Source organism: Choloepus didactylus, chromosome 11 (genome assembly GCF_015220235.1).
Source record: "Choloepus didactylus isolate mChoDid1 chromosome 11, mChoDid1.pri, whole genome shotgun sequence".
NCBI classification, from domain to species: Eukaryota; Metazoa; Chordata; class Mammalia; order Pilosa; family Megalonychidae; genus Choloepus; species Choloepus didactylus.
Genome location: NC_051317.1, coordinates 22,056,195 through 22,066,251, shown reverse-complemented (window position 1 = coordinate 22,066,251; position 10,057 = coordinate 22,056,195).

The following is a 10,057-nucleotide window of genomic DNA, read 5'->3' as shown; positions in this document are numbered from 1 at the left end:
GCCCACCTGCTCTTTCTCACCTGAGCTTGTTGTGCAAGAACTACTGAAATATATAGAAAAATCCAAATAAAAATACCAGCCCTACACCTGCTAAGGCAAAGACAGAGTTTGAAAACAATTTTTGAATAAATTTGTCCTTTTTTTCAGTTAAATCTTGGATTGTTTATTTAGCAATGGGCATCATTAGGGTTTTGTTTTTATTTATTCTAAAGAATGTTTGTTGTTTGATAGCCAATGACATCACTTCTCTGTACAAAACTCAAAATAATTTATATAAATTTTACATTCAAAGCTGTAAAATTGGATTCAAGATTTCTATATAAAACTGTGTTTTTTTACAGAAACATTTTGAGAGCATTTAGTGTGAAAACTTGCTCTTTACAATAGTAGAAAACATATGACATATTTCACAAGCCAGCCTTTATGAAAAAGACAAATAAGTGGAAATGTAATCAGTGTGCTAAATATGAAGATTCAATTGAAGTGGATCTATACAGTCAACATAATTCCAAATAAAACCTCTATAGGTTTCTTCTTTTTATTTGGAGATTTGACAATTTATTAAGGTAAAAAGGGATTTTCTGTCATATATTTTTTTTAAAATTTTTATTCTAGTAACACGTATACTCCTAAAATTTCTCCTTTCAACCACATTACCATATGTAATTCAGTGCTGTTATAGTCTCAATGTTATGCTACCATCACCACTATCGATTACCCAAACTTTAAAATCAACCCACATAGAAATTCTATGCAATATAATCAATAACCTCACAATCCCTTCCTCCAACATAGCCCTGGTAACTTAAATTCTAGATTCTTACTCGATGACAAAGAATCATGGAGTGCTTTTCTTTTTGGAGTATATAATTGAAAAAAATAAAATTTTGTGTTAGACTTCTGTCAAATTTAGACTTTTGACTGAAGTTCAGTAACTGAATAAAATAAATTTGGATTATACCTATACAGGAAACTGTTTTTTAAAAAGTTTTATTCAAACACCTTATGATCCATCCTAAGTGTACAATCAATGGCCATTGGTATAATCACATAGTTATGCATATACCACTATAGTCAATATGAGCACATTCTCATTTCTTCCAAAGAAAAAGAAACTCATACCAGTTATATCCCCCTATTATTGACACTTAGATTTATTATAGTACCTTTGTTACAATTAATAAAAGAATATTACAATGCTACTGTCAACTATAGACCTTAGTTTGCATCAATTGTATTTTTCCCATATAACACGCTTTTATTAACACCTTATATAGTGAGGTATGTTTGTTCTACTTCATGTAACAATTCTTTTCTATTTACATAATTAACCACCATCTTTGTCCACTCTGGGTTTCACTAAGTTATACAGTCCCAGTTGTTATTCTCTAGCTTTTCTTCAGGTGACATACATGACTCTAGAGTTCCACTTTCAACCATACTCACACTCAGCTTTTTTACTTACATTATTGTGCTGCCATCACACTATATTGTGCTATTCATTTCTGAACCTTTACAATGAAACTTATTGAACATTCTATACTGCTTAATCATCAATTTCCCAATCTCTGTCCACTTTCTCTCTATCCTATTGAATTTAATTCTCAGAGTTTGCTCATTCTAGTTAGTTCATATAACTGAGACCATAAAATATTTGTCCTTTATTTCTGGCTTATTTTGCTCAAAATAGTGTCCTCTAGGTTCATTCACCTAATTGCATGCCTTGTGTCATTCCTTTCTGCAGCCACACAATATTATATCATATGTATACACCACGGCTGGCCTTTCTGCTCCTCAGTAGATGAATTCTTGGGCTAACTCATCCATTGGCAATCATGAATAATACTGCCATAAACATCAGTGTGCAAAAGGCTATTTATTTACCTGATTTCAGTTCTTCTGAGTATAAACCTAGTAGCAGAAATATGGGATCATATGGCAAACCCATAATTAGCTTCTGAGGAACCACCACACTGAACTCCTAAGGGGCTGCACAATTTTACTTGCCTACCAAAAGTGAATAGATATACCTCTTTCTGCACATCTTCTCCAGCATTTGCAGTTTTCTGTCTTTTTTTTAAACAATTTTATTCATGCACCACACAATCCATCCTAAATGTACAAACAATGACTCCTTGTACAATCACATAGTTATGCATTCACCACCAAAATCTATATGAGACTTTCCATTTCCTTTGAAAAGAAAGAAAAAAAGAAAAATAAATCTCATTCCCCTCCCTTATATCTCCCTCTTAATGACATTAAATTTTGTATATTGCCTTTATTACAATTACTGAAAGAATATTACAACGTTAATGTTAACTACAGACCCCAGCTTGCATTAATTGGATTTTCCCATGTACTATCCCATTTTAAACACCCTGTAAAAGTGACATGCATTTATTCTTGTTCATGTAAAAACTTTTTTATATTTGTACAACTAATCACCATCATTTTACACTCTAGGTTTTGCTAAGTTATACAGTCCTAGTTTTTATCCTCATAAAGTGTTTTGACTACACTAATTATTTAATATAGTGAGATAATGCAACATTTTTCCTTTGGGCTATGACTTATTTAACTTAGCATAATGTCCACAGGTTTCATCCATACTGCCATATGCATCAGAACATCATTCCTTCTCACAGCTGAATAATATTCCTTTATATGTAAATACCACATTTTGTTTATCCATTCATTGGTTCATGGACACTTTGGTTCCACCCATCTTTTGGCAATTGAGAATAATGTTGCTATGGACATCAGTGTGGAAATATCTGTTTAAGTCCCTCTTTTCAATACTTTTTGATGCATACCTAGTAGTGCAGTTGCTATCATGTGGTAATTTTATACTTAGATTTCCAAGGAACAGTCAAATTTTCCTTCTTTTTCAAGATGGTTTTGGATATTCAGGCCACTACACTTCCAAATAAATTTGATGACTGGCCTTACCATTTCCAAAAGGAGGCTGCCAGAATTTTATTGATATTGTGTTGAATCTCTAAATTATTTCGGTAGAATTCACAGCTTATCAATATTTGGTCTACTAATTCCTGAACATGGAATTTTCTTCCATTGATTTCATTTAGCAGAGTTTTCATGTTTCCCACATATAACTCTTTTACAGCCTTTGTTAAATCTAATCCCAGAAATTTTATTCTTTTAGTTTCTATTGTTAATGGAATTTTTTTCTTGATTTCCTCCTCAGCCTGCTCATAAAGAGAATAGAAACACTACTTGTTTTTGTGTGTTGATATTGTACCCCACCACTTTGCTGAATTAGTTTATTAGCCCTAGTAGCTTTCTTGTGGATTTTTAGGATTTTCTGTAAGTAGAGTCATTCATATTTAAATAGTGAAGGTTTTAATTCTTTCTTTCTAATTTGGATGCCTTTTATTTATTTTCCTTGCTTAATTGCTCTGGCTAGGAATTCCACTACACTGAATAACAGTGGTGACACTGGGCATCCTTATATTGTTCCACATCTTAGAAGATAAGCTCACAGACTTTAAACACTGAGTATGATGTTAGCTGTGGGTTTTACATAAAGATCCTTTAAGATATTGAGTAATTTTCCTTCTATTACTATTTTTTAATGTTTTTAACAAAGAAATGATGCTAGATTTTATCAAATGAATTTTCCACATCAGTTGAGATGATCGTGTATGTCACTTGTTGCTGCATCTTGCTCTACCCTCTCTGTGACTGGCAGGAGGAACCTGAGACTTGCTGCTTCTGTATGACTCCCAAGCTGCACAGGACCAAGTGAGGGGTAGGGAATGAGTATGAGCTGGTGGTTCAGGATGGAATTTTCCTAACTGATATTTTTCTGTTTCTTTTGTTCAGCATTTTGGAGCCCTTCTCCTGTCTCTGCTGTTCTCCACAGTTCTAAGCAAGTGGAATTTGTCATTTTGTTCACTGAATCTCTAGGGAGACTCTTACAGGTGCTGCCTTACATTGCTAGGTTGTAGACCTCACCCTGATCAATTGGTTTTTACAAGTGTGCTAAGTACTTGCAAAAAGAAAAGTATATTGTCTTCAAAAAATTGTGTGAAAAAAATGGATTTCAACAAATAAAGAAATGAAGTTAAATCCCTACTGCCTTACTTATGCAAAAATCAACTTAAAATGGAATAAGAACCTAAATGTGAATGTTAAATGTATAAAAGTCTTAGAAGGTAACAAGGAAAAATCTTCATGACCCATGATTAGTGCAATGGATTATAAGACGTGATGTCAAAAGAACAAGCTAAGAAAAAAAAACAGCAATTTGTTTTGGCTTCATCAAAATTAAATTTTTCAGGCATCAATGGCATTATCAAGAAACTAAAGACAGCCTATAGAATGGTAGGAAGTAGACACAAAACATACATCACATAAGAGTTTAATATCCAGAATATATAAAAATGTTTGCAGTGAGACAGCAAAAATACAAAACACAAATGGAAAATGGGCATAAAAATTGGCAAAAATGAGAAAACAATGAGCTAAAATTCGGAAACAACACAAGTGCCATCAAGAAGCAAATGGGTAATCAACATGTACTACATTTAGAAAATGTAGCATCGTTCAGCAATATACTGAAATTCTGAGACATGCTGAAACTTGGAATAATATTAAAAACAGGCTCAGTGAAATAAACAAGGCACATAAGATATGTCTAGAAATATCAAATCCACAAGTGCAGTAAAGCAGGTTAGTGGTTACCATATTTTGTGGCATTTGGAGAAGAGGGAATATACATTCATTAAATATGGAGTGTGAATAATAAATTTATTAATTTATTAATAAATTAAAAGAAAGAGAGAAACTCACAGAAAAAGCAAATTATAATAACGTGATTTCAGATAACCATTACAACTTTGGAGAATGGGAAGTTTTTGATGAAGAAGATACATTTAAAAGTATGACACTTTGTCAACAGTAAGCCATTTTTATGTAGGTTGATGGTTCTGGAGTTATCTATTTTTATCTGCTTTGAAAATTATATTTATATGAATACTACTGTATATGAAATGGTGAATCATGAAATATATTAAACACTTAAATTTAAAAGTGGTTTTTATACCTAGGATACACTGAAGTATCCCAAAATTTTATTGGATGAAAATGAAGGTAATGTAGAAAATTTATAAAATGTTTAAATTATCTAATTTGTAAGTCTGGTTTAAGTGATATACAAAAATTAGAAAACATGATTTGAGTAAGATAAGATCTGTAAATTTAGAATGCCTATGTCTCTGTTTATATTACCCATTTGCTCATATATGTTTTCAATTTTTCATTAGAATGATAAGCACATTAATCATGGCTATTTTAAAATCTTTATCTTATAATTCTAACATATATGGTGTATTGATTCTCATACTCTTCCTCATTCTGTCTCTTCAGACCGTGTTCTTTGTCCTTTTGACTGTCTTTTAGATTATTTACTGAAACCAGACATTAAGTACTGATTAAAGGGCACTGAGGCAAATTGGCCTCTGGTTTTATCACAGCTTTCAGGCTGTTATGAAAAATATGACAGTGGGTTGACTTAACAACAGGAATGTATTGGCCCATGGTTTCAGGAGCTAGAAGGCTTGCTTCCTCACAGGGTCAACCATCAATCCCTGGGTTCCTTGGCTTTCCCATCACAGTGCAATGCCCTCTCCTTTCTCTACTGGGACCTGTTGACTTCCAGCATCACTCCCACAAGTGGCTTTCCCTTCATCAGTTGGGCTACAGCTTAATTCAAAATAACATTTCCAAAAAGTCTTTTTTTATACACCCAGAGGAATGGATGAACAGTAAGTACATTTTTTTTTTTCTTTTTGTGGTATGTACAATTCACCCTACCACTGTCCACCCACTGGGGCCTAAAAAGGCTTATATTTCCTATGTGCAAAACATTCATTCCACCACATCTCAAAAGCCATAGGTAACTTAATTAACAACTGTTACTAAAATCAGTATGGGGTATGCTCCTTCCTCAGCCAAAATTCCTCCCTGTCTGATGGACTTGTAAAATATAGAAATCAAGTTATTGCTTCCCAAATAAAATGATGGGACAGTGATAGGATAAATATTCTCATTTCAGAAGGCAGAAATTGAAATGAAAACAGGGGTCATGGGTCTTAAGCAAGTAAAAAACAAAGCAGGACAAACTTAATTAGATTGGAAGTTCTGAGAGTCATCCTTGCACCAGTGCTTTGTCCTCAGGAGGTCCTATAGCAGCAGCTCTATGCTCTCCAAGAGTTTGTTCAGCAGCCGTTCTCTCCAGGACAACAGAGTATAGGCATCACCCTCTCTGATGATCAGAATGGCAGCCACACTCGGCCTGAATGCAGTGGTAGAGGCCCATCATATCCAAGCATTGGGGAGGTGGCACTTTTCCAGACTACTGAGTTTCAAAACCTGCCTACTCCAGTGCTGGGGTAGATGTCCTGTCTCATTTAATCTCAGGGTATACCTGTCCTTTCCACACATGTAGATGATTATCTTCCTTTGGCCTGAGGATATATCTCCTTGGTCCAGACCTATGCATCCATATTTCTGTACTTGAAATCCTCCAGCTGTCAATTTGTCTATTTTCTGTTCCTTTTTATCCAAGTGCAAAATCTTACTGTTCATACCAGTTTTGCAAAAACCTTCAGTATTGCATGCAGTTCAAGGTTGTCTGAAACTTAGGAAAGGATAACTACATTTTAAATCCTGACTTCCACTGAAATGACTGGCTGTGTCCATGTTCAGCCACACCTTCTTTAACAAAGGATTGTCCAGTTAAACCCTCACATGGATCCCAGTTCTCATGAGTGTCATTTCCTGAAAACTCAAGGAGGAACCTGAAAAGGCCTCTTCTGGCCCAAAACTCATAACACATTATCTGGATAGGGTGATTATTTTCAAAATCAATAATTTCTGCCTTCTTTGGGCTTAATAGTTTAATCATAAGCTTATTCCTTTCCTCTCTTATTTTTCTGTAAACTGCAAGCAAAACCAGGCTGTACCTTACACACTTAGCTTGCCAATCATCTCAGCTAAATATCCTAGTTCATTGCTTACAAGTTCCATTTGCAGTTCAACATTAGGACACAACTATAGCAAGTTGTCAGCTACTTCATAACAAGGGTCACCTTCCCCCAAATTTCCAATAACAAATTCATTATTTCCTTCTAAGTTCCCATTGAAGGTACCTTTAACATCCAAATCTCTACCAATAGTCTCTGCAATGCAATCTAGGCCTTTTCTTTCATGAGCCACAAGGTTCTTCACTTTACTCATTCTCCAATGCTCAAGCCATTTCTACATTTTTAGCTGTTTGTAATAGCCACACCCCACTTTCCAATACTAAAAACTGTCTTAATTTCTTTGCTGATATGACAATACCACACGTTAGGGGGTTTTACCAAAAGTAATTTATTGTCTATGTTTTCCAAGGCTAGAAGGCTTGCTTCCTCCTGGGGTCAGCAGTGTTCTGTCTGGCAATCCTTGGGTTCCATAGATTTCCTATCACATGGCAATGCCTTCTCCTTTCTCTTCCAGGTTCTGTTGACCATTTCTGCCTCCACCACCTGGCTCTTTCTTCGTTAAGCCTCCAGGAATAAGCATAAGTCCCAGGTGATTAACGTTGGGACTTATATTCACCTGGGTTATACCTTAACTAAAAATAACACCTTCAAAAGGTCCTATTTATAATGGGTACATACTCACAGGAATGGATTAATATAAGACCATTCCTCATGGGGGGAACATAATTTAACCTACCACAAGTGTGAAGTTTTATGCTCATCTAGCCAGGAGTTAGGCTATGTTTACTGTTTGCTGTAGCTATTAGAGACTAGCATTTCCTCTGATTTCCTTGGTTTTGGTAAACTTATTTTCTTTTGGTTTCCCTAGATATCTCTTAAATAAGGATTCAAGTTTTATTATACAGAAGCTTTATTGAAGTTCTTTGGGGTGTGGGGTGAGGGGAATCATTGTATAATCCTATGATTGGGTTTCAGTCTTTTAGCTAAGCTGTGCCTCTGCACTGTGACCTTTGCAAATATTTCTCAGCTTTGTAATTCCTGCTCCCCCCTGCACTCCTGAGTTGAGAAAAGATATGTAGAGCTGTCTGGAGTTGTAGATTTCCCGTCCCACAAGTAAAAATTTAGATCACGATGGAGCTCAGTATTTCCCTTCCCCAACATGGAAGGGTAGAGATGGCTGCAATTCAGTATTTCCTCTCAATCACGTCACTTGGGATCTGATGAACCCAAGTAAGTTGTAGTCTAGGAAAATAATTTCTTCTGAGGGCAGTCTTTTTTAAGGAAAAGTGATCTATCTAGGAATATTTCAAAATATTTATTTTTCCTCCCTCCCTACTGGAAGTTCAAGGGGGAATTTTCCCAGTCTTTCATTGCAGGGAATTGTTATGCCTTTTGGAGATAAAGCTCTGAAAAGAATTTTCACGTATTCTTAAAACCACATCATCTTCTTAAAACTGTGTCTCCTGGTGTCTTTAACTTTCAAGATTGCCCACACTGAGCACCCACAAATTGGTCAACAAGAGTTCAAGTATTCCTTGTTGTACTGGCTCAAGCAGAGATCTCCTATTTCTATACTTTTCTACCACTTTATCAATGATCCACATTAACTCCTCTATTCTGTTCAGCATTTTTCTTGTTGTCAGGTTGAGAATAATGACTTCCAAATTGTTTAAATACTGGGCTGGAAACCGGAAGTCTGGGAAATGTATTTCCTAGCATTCAGAAATATTCACAAAATGGAGTTTTATCTGTATTCAGATTCTTCAAGAAATTATTATAACACGTTCTTTACCATAAAGTTCCAAGTTGAATAGATAGGCAGAAAGAAAGCCCAAATTGGTAATGAAAAACATTTTAACTGATCAAAAGTATCAATAGCCTAAAATTATTTAGAAATCCCTGTAAAAATTCTCTAAAAAAGTGTATAATCATTTAGTAATAAGGTTATATATATTAGACATAAGGAATTAATTCAATACGGTTACCTTTATTGGATATAAGTAATTAATTCACTTTGGTTACATATATTTGATATAATCAATTAACTCAACACAATAGTTAAAAATGAATGGGACACAGACAACATATACTTGGACTGATAGCCTTTCATCAAACATATATAAATATTAAGAAATCAACATGAAGAAGAGGAGTGGCTAACCTTATATAAATAAATCAACAATAAGATTTTAGAATCTAAATGGAACAAAATGTTTTTATGAGATACTGAACCTAAACTGAAGAAATATTGCAGACATGATGTCCTACCTGAAATGATTCAGAAATGTGATTAAATAGTACTATATGTTCAATTCTAGTGTGTATAGCATTCCACCTTAAGCAGGGTTGCATAGAGTTTTTTTCTGTGTTCACATAGATGTGAACCGTAAAATAATAGCTGAAATTCAGCACATGTCTCCTCTGGATTCAATATTTTTTTTCCTTTATCTTATAGTTAAATATAATGCAATGGGAGTATCCAGCTTACCTTTTGGAGCTTATATTGGTTTGCTCTGGATGAAATCTAACTATTTCTTAGAATTAACTCCCAGATGAATTTTTGATGGCCCGCTGTCCATATTTGAAGTTAAATTATGCAGCCTTCCTCTACAAACCCTATGATACTTGATTTAGATGTTTTATGTGAATAGGTTGGAGAAAAAGTCAACACAATCTCTGTATGGCAGACAAAGAGTTAAAAAAATTCTTACTTGTCATGTATAACATTAACTTTCACACACAAAGAATAGCCAAATTCAAAGCTGAATTTTAAAATGTGGAAATATTCATATTAGAAATGTGTTATCATTTATAAAATAAAAAATGATATATATTTTCAGTTTAAGCACCTATAACATGTTAACAATGCAAGATGAGTAATGAACATCCTCATACATTGTTGGATAAAAGATAAATACATATAAAGTTTTGTCCTTTCTGGATGTAGGTGTTGTCTTACTTTCCTATTCATGGCCTAACAAAGTACTACAAACTGGCCTTCTTAATACCACTGAAATTTATTGAATGGCTAGGTACACAGACCTGGG